Source organism: Rhinolophus sinicus, linkage group LG02 (genome assembly GCF_036562045.2).
Source record: "Rhinolophus sinicus isolate RSC01 linkage group LG02, ASM3656204v1, whole genome shotgun sequence".
NCBI classification, from domain to species: domain Eukaryota; kingdom Metazoa; phylum Chordata; class Mammalia; order Chiroptera; family Rhinolophidae; genus Rhinolophus; species Rhinolophus sinicus.
Window position 1 is genome coordinate 150,805,262 of NC_133752.1, and position 14,006 is coordinate 150,819,267.

Below are 14,006 nucleotides of genomic sequence, written 5' to 3' on the forward strand. Positions count from 1 at the left end.
TATGTACCTTACTTGTGCTTTCAGGGCCTACTTGGCCCCGTCTTGTATATACCATTTCCATTTGATGGAGTGCTGCTGTGCTGCCCAACTTTATGGCATGGTGTGTCAGCTAACACCCAGTTCATGATGGATATTTCAGGTCATACAGTAACATGGTGGCTCATGGTTAAGCATTCAGTCTCTACTAAGACCCAGTAGCAGGCCCAGAGCTACTGAGCCAAGAGTTTCTCAAAAGCGGAGTACTGGACTCAGCAACCACCACTGAGCAGGTCGGACTCCACTCATTCGCAGCCCTTGCAACCATGTCTGACAAACCTGATACGGCTGAGACTGAGAAATTTGATATGTGGAAACTGAAGAAGACAGAAATGCAAGAGAAAAATCCACTGCCTTAAAAGAAATGACTGAACAGGAGAAACAAGCAGGCAAATCATAACGAGGCACACACTGCCAGTATGTGCTGTACGTTCCGCAAGAATTGCCTTCTTATTTTACTTCTTTTAGCTGTTTAACTTTGTAAGATCCAGTTTAAAATGACTGTGCTGCCCCTTTTCATATCAGAGAACTACTGACAACGAAGGCTGCACCTGCCTCTCCCATCTGCCTACTGGCTGGCAGGGAAGGAAAAGCTGGGTGGGATGAGAGTGAAATCTAGAATAAAAACCAAACTCGTCCAACGTGTCCTGCAAGCTGTAAAGTGCAGTTTAATCAGATTGCCATTTTTTTTTGTTCAAATGACTTAAATTATTGGAATATACAATTGTTAAATATGCAAACAAAGTTTTAAAACCTAAAAAAAAGAGGAGTAGTTATCTGTGGAGGACAGCAGGGCTTTTGCTCCAAAATCCTAAGGGCCTGCCCTGGGATTCACTGATAGGGACCTGCTAAAATCCCCACACAGCACCCTGTCTGCCACTGACGCTTCAAGCACTATTGAATCTGGTGGACCATGTGGCCCAAGTGGCAGAGAGGCTTGCACAGCAGCCTGACCTATTGCATAGACTTTTCTTGTTCCGGGCCCCACTCAGAGCTAACAGCTTTTCAGGTTACGTGGTGAATGGGCCAGAGTAACACACCCAAATAAGGAATATGTTGCCTCCAGAATCTAAAGAGGCCCTCTCTTTTGGTTGTAAGAGAGGCCAGATGCCAACAACTTTTCTTTCACTTTGGAAGGGATATCTTCACGTGCCCCACCTCACTAATCCCTTGAAATTTCACTAAACTGGAAAGCCCCTGAACTATGGCTGGATCAGCTTCAATAGTGGGCATTGGTCCCCCATAGCCAGCGGGTTCCTCCTGGAATTCCATGCAGGGCAATTGACCTACACGCACCCCTCTGGTGCCACAATACAAGGACCCCTCCCCCTGCCCCACGGAGTCTGAAATAGTTGCGGGCATGCCTGTGGGCTGCTGATGCACACACTTAAGCGGAACAAAGGAGTACACATTGAGCATGAAATAGGAAAATATATTCCCACAGAAGCTGTTGGGCCCAGCACAGGCTGTGAGGACTATCTCTGGGTAAGAAAGTGTTCCATGCCCAAGGTCCATTCTTACATGGCCAAGCATGGGTGGAAAGATTGTGGGCATGAGACTGACTTTTCCAACAAAAGGTGGTCAAGATCCCTGTGAACTAAATTATGACAGGGTATATGTTTAGTTAATATACCCCGGAGGTAAGATGGTAAAGGTGTAATGCTGGCCTTGCCAGCTGAAAGCAAACTGCTTCCGGTGGTTCTTATGGACAGGGATGGAGAAAAAGGTATTTGTCAGATCAATAGCTGCATACCAGGTACTAGAAGACATGTCATCTTGTTCAAGTAATAAAACCACATCTGGCACAGCAGCTGCAATGGAGTCACCACCTGGTTAAACTTACAATAATCCACTGTCATTCTCCAAGGTCCATCTGCCTTCTGCACAGACCAAATAGATGAGTTGAATGGGGGATGTGGCGGGAATCACAACACCTGTATCTTTCAAATCCTTGGTGATGACACTAATCCCTCTAGGAATATAGTATTGCTTTTGGTTTACTATTTTCCTAGGTAGAGGCAGTTCTAGAGGCTTCCACTTGGCCTTTCCCACCATAATAGCCCTCACGCCCCAAGTCAGAGAACCAGTGTGAGGATTTTGCCAGCTGCTGAGTATGTCTATTTCATTTATGTATTCCAGAATTGGAGAAATAACCACAGGATGGATTAGGGATCCACTGGCCCACTGTGAGACAGAACTGAGCTAAAACTTCATTGATCACCTGACCTCCATAAGCCCCTACACTGACTGGCGGACCACAGTGACATTTTGGGTCTCCTGGAATTAGTGTCAGTTCATAACTAGTGTCCAACAGTCCCTGGAAAGTCTGATAATGTCCTTTTCCCCAGTGCACAGTTACTCTGGTAAAGGGCCATAGTCCCTTTGGGGAAGGCTAGGAGAAAGATTAACAGTATAAAATTTTGGCAATGTACTGGATCTTTTTCTCAAGAGAACCCAACTTCGCCTTCATTGAAGAAATTCTAGGTCTGTAAAGTGGCTCAAGTCTGAGAATTGATTGAGAGACTATTACTCTTTTTATGATTCTGGTTAGAATTCTGATTACTTGAACTAGAACTTTTCTGCTTTTTCAAATCAGGTAAGAATTTAGTAGACTTCCTATCTATTTTACTTCTAGAAACACCATGATCAACTAGCCAATACTATAGTCTTTGTGAATTGAACTAGTCCAATTTCTGCCTTGTCTCTGCTGTCTATTATGGTAATCACAGCTAATTTGTCTTTGGTGGTTGAGTGCTGCCACTTGGCCCCTGCCACTCTGGGATCCAGTTACTCCCACTGCATTTAGGTTTCCCAGTTCAGTGACTGCCGTTCCCACTGTAAGGTCTGACCTACAGAGAATAGTGATCATAGAGCTCTTCAAGGATGCTGAGGCTCCCTTCATAAATTTATTTCTCACAGTAGTGGTGAAAGGTATGCCTTCTGGACTCTCCCAGGGTGGGTGAGTGGTCTTAAATGAAAAGTCCACTTGAACATTTCAATCTCCCTAAGCTTTTGAATCCCTCCCTCTATTAAATCCCTCCCTCCTTGCCATTAAACCAAGGCAAGTCTGGGTCACCTTTTGGTCCAGGTTTCAGCCAACCAACCAGTTAAAATCTTTCTAACTCTCCGAGCTGCAACATTAAATGAGAATCTCAGCTTAATGAGTCCATATCAATAAATTTGGCCTGATTCAACTTTCTGTTCCTTCCATCATTATCCCACATTCTTATTATCTATTCCCACACATGTTTTCTGACATTCTGTGTGTATTAGTTAGAGAACTCAAGTAAGTAATGTCAATGTAAGAACATCCAAACCCTTAGGGAATTTTAATACAAATTTATTTCAGTCAAACAGAGGATTCGCCTAGAAGAAAGATCTCGACAGACTGAGAAAAATGCTTCCAAAAAAATGACAGTTTACAGCTTCTTTTACATATTTGGAATTAAGGAGGGACCTTAAGGTGGAGTACATGAAGGTGGGAGAAAGCAAGGCAGGGATCAGATTACAGGATAGTTAATAAGATTATGTGCTCTCTTGAGGGTGGTTATGCTTTAGAAGGAGGGGTCTGTAAAGAGGTATTTCAAACTTGTGTTACCTAGATGCACAGAAACATTTGACAGAGCTTGCTTACGGCAAAGATAAGCCTTTTACTAAGGAAATTGTACCTGGGGCATGAATACCTACAGTGACCTGTCCAGTTAAGAATTTATGATCTGATCACCCTGTGAGATTACTCTCCATAGAACTCCTTTTTCATCCACAGTATATTGGAGTGTAGCACACATCATCGTGGGTCACACTTTGTACCTCACATTTAGGCGTCTGCTGGAACTTGAGTCTAGTTATAGGTCTGGAAACAGACATGTGGTGGAGTGGCTCCTGAGAAGACCCAGCATTGTTGCACATGGCAACTGCCTCAGAGGAAGCCATTATGGTTTCCTCAGACAATGTAAGGTTAATCCCCTTAGATGTGGGCAGAGAGGCTTCTTGCTGATGAAGAAGACTCATCAGAATTTAGACTGTTAAAGAACAAAGTTAACCCGAGTAAATTTGAAGATCTAATTATCTTTGTTACATGATTCATGAATCAGGCAGCGTCCCATCTAGCAACTAAATGGGCACTCCGAGGAGTTGTTCAAAATGGGGCGTTTTTATAGCCAGAAAGAAGATGAAACAGAAAGTTAAAAGAGAGGATTCTTTCAGGCAGGGTCACCTTCCCTTAGGGGAAGACAGGGAGTCTTATCAGGTGGATAAGCTCCCTAGTGCTGATCAGGATATTCCAGAATGATTGGTTTAAAATTTCACTGCGGGGAGAGGCTGAAACTGAAATCAGTTTAGGTATTAAATCTTGGTAGGTTTTAGCAAAAGTGAGTCCATTTTGGGTCTGTTGTTTCTTGGGCTCAATGTCTCCACCTTCATCAGAGTCTTCCCACATGTCCCCATTCCAATTTTCAAAATTCCGTTCCTTTCCAGGAAATGCCCTCACTTTAAAGACAGTAGACACCCTGTGAGGCTGGGAGTTCAATTTATGTTGTAATTCAGCCACTTGGCAGGATGAGATGCTGCAGTTTGATTTTCAGCAATCTCAGCCCTGCAGCTACAGGTGATAAGGGTCTCCTTGAGGGCAGACATAGAAGCTTTCAGGTCATTTGTGTGGCACATGAACTGAGAATTTGAATTTCTAAGCTCTTTCTTTTCTTTCCTTACTTTGTCCACTAATAATATTATTATTGCTAGTTTACCAAAAATGTTAGCACATAACTTGTACATAGTTGTCAGATTCTTGCTTCTTATAAGTGGTTGACTGGGAGTAGCCAATCGTGCTATTCTGCATATATCTCCTGCCAGATCATGACGTGGACTTCAGTGCTCTCTTTACTACTAGAAATGGAGTTGTAAACATCTTTAAATCATATTAGAGCACCAATTCCAGAAAACTCAGAACCAATTCCAAAAACACATATTCAAAATTCTGTTCATCTAGAACCACTCCCAACCAAAATTTGTATTAGGGTTCTCCAGAACCAATAGGAGACTTTATATACAGAGGGTGCCAAAAAAATGTATACACATTTTAAGAAAGGAAAAAAACTATTAAAATGACACGGATGGTAACCACTTTGAGCACCTCTTGTAATTGCAGAAGTCAAACGTGACTTGTATTCATCTTGTGTTATCAGTATACACTGTGTTTTCCTGAAAATAAGACCTAGCCGACCACCAGCTCTAATGCATCTTTTGGAGCAAAAATTAATATAAGACCCGGTCTTATTTTGCTATAAGACTGGGTCTATATAATATAATATAATGTAATATTATATAATATAATACTGAGTCTTACATTAATTTTTGCTCCAAAAGATGAATTAGAGCTGATGGTCCGGCTAGGTCTTATTTTCAGGGAAACACGGTATTGAATATTACAACTTTAACACAGTTTTTTCCTTTCTTAAAATGTGTATACATTTTTTTGGCACCCTCTGTATATATAGTTGTCTCACATGATTATGGAGGTTGAGAAGTCCTAAGATCTTCAGTCAACAAACTCTAGTTTGGTGTTGCCCTTTTTTTGAACTGTATTAAAGAGGAAACCACAGACCAAAAATGGCAGTCACTTGTGTTGAAAGTCCATGATAACAAATCTAGATTTAATACCTAACCTAATTGCAGTTTTGGTCTCTCCCAGGAATGGAATTTTAAACCAATGAGTTTGGAATTTTCTGATGCACACTAGTGAGCTAATCTGCCTGATAAGACTCCCTGCCTTCCCCTAAGAGAAAATGATTTTGCCCAAAATTATCCACTCTTTAACTTCTTAGTCCCACCCTCTTTCTGCCTATAAAAACCTTCCATTTTGCACAACCCTTGGAGGATGCTTCTAGTTGCTAGATGGGACGCTGCTCAATTAGTGAACTGCTTAATAAAGCCAATGAGATCTCCAAATTTACGCTGTTGAATTTTGTTTTTTAATAGCTGTATATAAATGAAATCATAAGCATGTATTATTTACATATGACTTCTGTTCTACTGTCAGTAGACATTTGGGTTGTTTCCAGTTTAGAGCTATTACCATTAGGGGGTAGTGAATATTTTTGTGCACTCTACTTGGGAGTACATATGCGTGCATTTCTATGGGTGTGTACATGTACTGGTTCACAAGTTATGCAGATAATAAACTTTATCATACAGACTGAGCTGTTTCCCAAAGTGGTTGTGTCAATTTCCATTCCCACCAGCAGTGTAGGAGAGTTCTTGTTGCTCTACATTCTCCTCAGCGCTTGGTATTTTCAGTCTTTTTAAGTTGGGTGTTTCTGGTGTTTTCTTGATGACTAATGAAGTCAAACACCCTTTCCAATGTTTATTTATCATTTGGACATCCTCTTTTATGGTGCAACTAATTCAAATTTCTTACCCAGTTTTTAAATATTAGGTTGTATGCCTTTGTCTCATTGTAGTAATTCATTTTATATTCTGGATATAAGTCCTTTATCAGTATATGTTCCAAATTTGTTCTAGTTTGTGGCTTGTCTTCTCACTTAAAAAAATTTTTTTAAATTCACATACCATAATATATTTCCTTTTTATATTTTTAATGGTGTTTTGCTTGTTTTTAACTAACAGAATACTTAGAAATTGAATGTAGTCAAATGTATCAGTCTTTTTATTTAGACTTAAATGTTTCTTTTTTATATATTGTTTAAGGAGTTTTTCCCTATCCTAAGGTTATGAAAATTGATTCCTACCTTATTTTCTAGAGTCTTTACTGTTCTGCCTTTTATATTTTTATCTATAATTCAACTGGAGTTGACTTTTGTATACTGTGATTTTATATATGCCTTGGGGATATTTCATCATTGCTCTGCACTGTCCCTGTTGCCATAAATCAAGTGTACATATACATGTGGGTTTGTGTTTCCTCCTTTATTCTATTCCATTGGCTCGTTTCTTTATCCGTGTACCAATACCACACTGTCTTAATCATAGCTTTATTATAAGTCTTGATATATGCTAAACCAAGAACTCACATCTTATTCTTCTTGAAGAGTGTCTTGGTTATTCTTGGCTCTTTGAATTTTTATATAAGTTTATAAATCAGCTTGTCAGTTTCCATGAAAAAAACACTATATATGGGGATTGCAGTGGCTCTCTCTACAAGTTTGGGGAGAATTGCCATCTTTACAATATTGAGTTTTCCAATTCATGGGCAGGATGTATCCCTCTGTTTATTTAGGTCTTCTTTAATTTCTCTTAATATTGTTATATGGTTTTCTTATTAGAAGTCTTGAACAAATTTTGTTAGAATTATTCTTAGATGCTTGATATTTTTATTCAAATGTAAATTGTACCTTTTAAAACTTACTTTTTAGTTGCTGACATATTGATTTATATGAAATATTGATTTTTGAAAATTGATCTTGTATCCAGCAATAGTATTGCTAAGTTCATTTCTTAATTTTTATAATTTATTTATAGATTTCTCTAGATTTTCTGTGTCACAATGATATTATCTCTGAATGATGATATATTTATTTCTTCTTTTCCTCAAATTTTCTATTCCTTTTTTTGTTTTTTGCCTTCCTGCCCAGGTTAGGACCTCTAGGACAATGTTAAACAATATTGACTAGAAAAATGATAGGGGGGATTTTGTTATTGATCACAAAGGGAAAGCTTTCAACATTTTACCACTAAGTGTAGTGTTTGCTTATAGTGATTTTAAAGTTATTCTTTTTCAAATTAAGAAAATTTCTGTTTAATCCTTACTTTATTAGGTTTGATTGTTTTCAATCATGAATGGATGTTGAATTTTACCAAGCACTTTTCTGTATCTATTGCTCTGCACGGCCCCTTTTGTCACAAATCAAGTTTCCATAGATGAGACTAAATCATTTGATTTTTCTTGCATGTTGATTTGGTTCGTATAGTGAATTACACTGATTTTCAAATGTTAAATAACTTTTCATTTTTGGACTAAGGTGAACATAATTATGATATATTATCTTTTTTATGTATGGCTAGACATTATTTGCTCATAGTATAAACAAATATAGCACTGTGTTATAGGACTTTGCATCTGTGATCATGAGTGTAGTTTTCCTTTCTTATGTCTTTATCAGGTTTGGTATAAGTGTTATGCTTGCCTAATAACATGAGTTGGGGAGAATAGTCTTTCTTTCTATCATTTGGAAAAGTTTGTGTCCAATTGGCATTATTTCTTTCTTAAATGTTTGGTAGAATTCAATGGTTCCATATGTGGGCCTGTTATATGATTTGTGGGAATTTTAAAAATAAGAGCTTTATTGAGATATTCACGTGCCATACAATTCACCCACTTAAAATGTATGGGTCAATGGTTTTTAGTACATTCACAGTAGTGCAACCATTACCACAACCAATTTTAGAACATTTTCACCACCCCCAAAAGAAACTCCAAACCATTAGCAGTCACACCCCTTTTGTGGGAATGTTTTAAATATAGATTCAATTAAGAGTTTTCTGCTTCCTTCATGGTCAAACTCAAGATTAGTTCTTCCTTGAGACTCCTGCTCCATGATCAATGTCAGCAAACAATGAGACACTGTCTGTGGCCCCATGCTGGGTACAGGGACACACAGAAAGGAGATGAGTGAATCAGGCAATGAACTCAGGCTCTATAGAACCTTGAATTTTGGCACCAGATCAGAGCTGAGCCTTTGAACAAGCTTAAACTCTGAATCTGCACATTTGTCTGCCAAGTGGGGATAGTAATCTCTTCTCTACTTTTGAGGATTGGGGTGGGACACATGAGAAAATATGTGTAAAAGCACGTTGAAAATTGTAAGGAATTACTCAGGTATTGTCACTGAAGGGCTGGCAATTTAGCTTAAGGAGGCACAAATAATAGATACAGATATATAAGCACGTACAACAAGCACGTAACTACCTTTCTGAGCACTCCCTATGTGCTAAGCACGATATTAAGTGCTATATATGCATCACCTCATTGGATTCTTATACTAATGCTGTGCAGTAAGTGCTGTTATTTTCCTTTTAGATGAGAAAAGTGATGTTTAGACGGATTAAGTAACTCACCGAAGGTTGTACTGCTACTGGGGGACAGCTGGTGGAGAGGGGATGTCAGTTTGGACTGACCAGTGGCCCATGAGAGGACCGCATTCTTGGCCTGTCAAAGAAGCTGCCTGTCTTCCCAGGGTACAAATTATTTCAATAACCCTTATAACGCAATCCTTCCCCCACCCTGACGTGTGCGTGCGCGCGTCTCCCTCTCTCTCTTTCTCCATCATTTCTATGAAGGTTTTTCTCTTTTGCCCTTCTTATGCACCCCACCCTGAAATCCAGATTCTTCTCATAGCTTCAGCTCTGGGATGGATGCAGAGACTCTTGTTTCCATGGTGATGTGGGGAGGCTGGTACACCACACGCCAAGTGTAGGCGATGCGAAGATTTGGCTCAGGATCCAAAGGTGTTGGCAATAGCCAGGCTCTGGGAAAAGAGATAGATGAGAAAGCCAAGTCTGAGGGACTGGACCTCCCTCGAGCTGCAGAAGAACCTCCACCCCCAGTACGCCCCCTACCCTCCACAAACTCCTAATTTGGGAATAGAAGATAGGAGCCCTGGGAAGGGAAGCGGGGAGGCTCCAAAGCAGAAGCTACCGCCCCTGACTTGTTTGAAGACAAAGCCTAATCTTGAAGGGAAAGACTGTCCATTGGGGAGCCGCCCCCTCCACTGGCACCCCCCTGCCTTACCTCGCTCTCTTCTTCCCTGCTCTGACCTCATTCTTTGAGCCACCTGGCGCTGGGCCAGGCAGCTGAAGGGGAGCAGGGCAGCCAGCAGATGGCAGAGTCCTCCTCATTCAAAGCTTCCGCAGGATTCCTTCCTTAGCTTTCACCAGGATTATTTTCAGCTGACAGGCTGCAAAGGCGCAGTAGGTGGATTTCAGGACAGGAGATGAGTTCTGGCAGGGGCTGTGAGCCTCCGAAGCTTTGATCTTAAGCTGTAGGTCCCACTGGGGAGAGGGGTATTTAGGGCCACAGAGTCAGGGGCTGAAGCAAGGAGCACTTTTACTGGCAAAGCTTTCGCTTTCTTTTGAGGTTCTTCTTGATCCGTTGAAAACATTACAAACACCCTAACCCCAAGGAGGAGGCTTAGTCATCCATTCAGTAACTGCTTGTTGCGTATCAACAATTATATTCACAGGTAGATGCATCCAAAAAAAAAACAAAAAACACACCAATGTTTATAAAATGTCTACACATTTTCCCCCCCCTTCTTCCGCCTCCCCCCGCCCCACTCCGGTTCAAGCCATTGTTTCTCAGTCTAGTTGTGTAGGACACAGCTCCCTGACCCAGGCTGGTATTATGAGCCTTGCAGTCCCCCCCCCCCCCCCAGGCAGTGGGTCACGGGTTGCCCTGGCAGTTCATGTGGGCCACTGGCCACTGTGGCACACGGTAGTCCAGCTCCAGGGAGAGCTGTGGTTCACAGTCTTAGCTGTAGAGGGCGCAGCTCACTGGCCCATGTGGGAAACAAACCAGCCACCTCCGAGTTAGGAGCCCGGCACTCCAACCACCTGAGCCACCCAGCAGGCCCCTATACATTTCTTAATGGTTTTTAACCTTAGTGGCTTAACCTTTTTTGAGGGGAAGGGAGGGATGTTCCATATCCTTTGAGATTGTAATAAAAAATACAGATTCTCTCCCAAAAAGAAGGCACTACAAATCCACAAACATTTTCGTATGATTTTTGGAAGCCTCATGAACCCCTGGTTATAGTCATCCACGTGCCCCAGGGCATAAGCTCCTGGTCTATTAAAGAGCCCAGGCTGAGCACTAAGGATTCAATAGCCAATTAGATAAACATGACTCCTGCCCTGCCTGAGCTTGACAGGCTAATGGGAGACATAGTTAAGTAAAGAGCTGCTTAAAATACAATGGTAGGAAATCTAGGTGCTGAGAGACACACCTACCTAGACCAGGGGACTTATGGAAATCTTCCTAGAGGAAGTGAAGCATAAGCTGAGACCTGAAGAAGGAGTAGTAGAGAGCTAGGCAGAGACCTGGGGAAGAACACCTTGGCCAGGGAGCAAAGCACAAGTAAAGGCCCTGAGGAGCGAGAACAGCAAACCTGAGATGCTGACAGCAGGGCAGTGTCGCTGGCTCAGAGATACCAGGAGGACGGGTGAGAAATGATATGAGAGGGAACAGTGCCATATGTAGGCCCTGGGAGGGAACAGAGAATAGGGAGACAGCTGCTGCCCTCAAGGACACAAACAAGAGAGCTGGTGGTTATGATGTAGAAGTGTAAGTTTGACATTGGAAATGACCATAGGGTGGGTGGTATGGGAGCATGTGGGAGAAACTTTAAACTCAGTCTTGGGGATTAGGCCCCGGGCCCAGGAAATGGGCTTAATTATACATTCAGTGTATCCAAAATATTCTCAGCCTCTGAAACCAATGGGAAGGGGGAAGAGGAGGGAGGAAAGACCAGCGCCCCATGATTTGACTGTAGCCTCCCAGTAGGAACATCTTTTACGCTGGGGGCGAGGAGGGCTGAGCTGCAGTGAACGCAGCTGTGCCTCCTTTTTTAAGTACCAGAATTGTGGCCAGAGGCAGCCCTTACTAGAAAAACAGGGGAGGAGAGAGAGCTGTAGGCTTGGCCCCTGGCTCCCTGCTGTCGGCCTAGGGATTGAATGGGAAGAGCATGGGATGAGACAGAGAAGCAGATGTTCCCATGATTTATTGCCAGTGATTTATTTAACAAACACTCATATAACAGTTACTACATGCCAGGAACTGTCTTAAACTCTTAATGAATATTAATTTATAACACTGCTAGGAGTGAGGTGTGGTCATCCTCCCCCTGTCACACATGGGGCAAATGAGGCACAGAGCAGTGAATTAACCCGGCAAGATCCAACAGCAAGTGACAGAGTCACCATCTGAACTCAGGCAGGCTGGCTTCAGAGTCTGGGCTCTTTACCACTAAACTGTGTTACCTCTTGAGAGGAAAGGTAAGGGTTAAGAATTGAACCTGGGCCTCCCACACAAGACAGATGTGAATGCTACCATTGCACCTCTTGCGACACTGATAAAGTACAAGGAGCATCACTAGGTGGGAGGTCCCAGGGTAGGGAATAGTGAGGCCTTGCAACTTGGGGAGCTGCCAGAAACTGGAGCTGCCAGCTGCCTGGGGATCCAGGACTGGAGAGGTACATCTAGTTAAGAGATAAGGTCAGAGCAAGCGCCTCTGGGCCATAGGAGGAAGATGGCGATGGAGTCGCCCATTACCCAGGAGGAAATTAAGAAGGAGCTAGAGAAGCAGATTGACCTGGAGAAGACATGCCCTCTGCTGCTGCACTTCTTCACGACCCACAATGGCTGCCACCGCCTCACGGACGAATTTTCCCGTGGGAACATGCCATCCAGCAAGCTGCAGATCTACATCTGGATGGATGCAACTTTGAAAGAAGTCTATCATAAGCTCAAGAGAAGGGCACATGCTTCAGTTTTGCAATTGTTTTTATGGATATTAAAAGACCTGGCTATGGAGGAAAGGAGATGGGCGGCACCTTGTCTGGGAGGAAGGGGACTGGCGATTCCATGAGCCTTCAGTCACAGAAATTCCAGGTAGGAGACTTGGACATTGCAATCACCCCTCCGAATCGAGCACCACCTCCTTCAGGGCGCATGAGGCCATATTATATTTTGTTGACTATTTCTTGAGTTTATTTTTCATTCAGTTATGTAAAACAAACTTGCACTTTTTCCTTCCCTCATTATTGCCATTACACCTTTCAATGCTAAACTAATTGTAATGCATTTATTTAGGAGTTAGGTTTGGCTGTGCTATGGTATGGCTGTGCTATGGTATGGATATAGAAAGCCCACGTTTCAAGTCCTTCCGTAAAATATGAAGAAAGTGTTCTTAGCATTCTATGTAAAACTGTATTGTTAAATATATGTATACAATCAGAGAGCCAGAGCGAGAGCGAGAGAGATAAGGTTAGGGAACTGGGTAAAATGGAAACTCCTGCCGTGGCCTGGCCTATAAGACCTAACCCCTTTCTCCGGTCAATGTCATCTCTTGCCATTCTCCCCTCACTTACAATTTTCTATTCTTTCCTGCCCCAGGGCCTTACTTGCTGTTGCCTCTGCCCTGAACACAACGCTTCCCCAACACATGTGCATGTGGACACACACACACACACACACACACACACACACTCTTTTTTCCAGGCTGAATCCCACTCATCCTTCAGATCTCGGCCTCACTGTGGATGCTTCAGAGAGGCCCTCTTGGATCCAATCTCTGAATTAGATCCCTTCGTTATTCTCTTACTGTAGTACCCTATTATTTTCCTTTATAACCGATATCATCATTTGAAATTATATATTTAGTTGTATTTATTTATTTAATGCCTGACTCTCCCACTAGACTGTATGCTCCTGAGGGCAGGGACCCCATTTTATTCTCCACTGTAAACCTTGTTTCTAGCGTACGTGTAGTGCTGCGTATAGATACTACATAACATTTCGCTAAATGAGTATATGAATTTAGAGGGATCTCAGAGGTCAACTTGTCCAATGCTTCTTTCCCTCTCCCATATGCCCAATAAGTGGTCATCTACCTTCTCTTTGAGTACTTCCAGTGGCAGAGAACTCACTACTCTACCACGGGGCCTATTCCATTTTGAAGAGATTTCATAGTTAGAAAGTTCTTTCTTATGAAGAAAACTCACACCTTGTTACTTCTTGGTCCTAGTTTGGCCTTCTGGAGCTATGTGCAATCAAGACAGTGCTTTAAATAGATGCAAACAGCTATCCTGCTCACCCCCTCCGTCCTCAAGTCTCCTCTGTGGCACCTAAACAATTCTTTCAGCTTTGGAAGACTGGGTTCCTTAACTCTTCTCCACTCTGGTCCCCTTTCTCAAGAAACACACCCTCTGGGCAGCACCCAGAATGTAGCCTGAATTAT

General features: G+C 42.3%; 1 pseudogene; it reads left to right on the forward strand.

The window, feature by feature from the left end:
- The first annotated feature begins 209 nt into the window (after positions 1 to 209).
- Positions 210 to 436, forward strand: LOC141568675 (thymosin beta-4-like; annotated as a pseudogene).
- Positions 437 to 14,006: the final 13,570 nt, after the last annotated feature.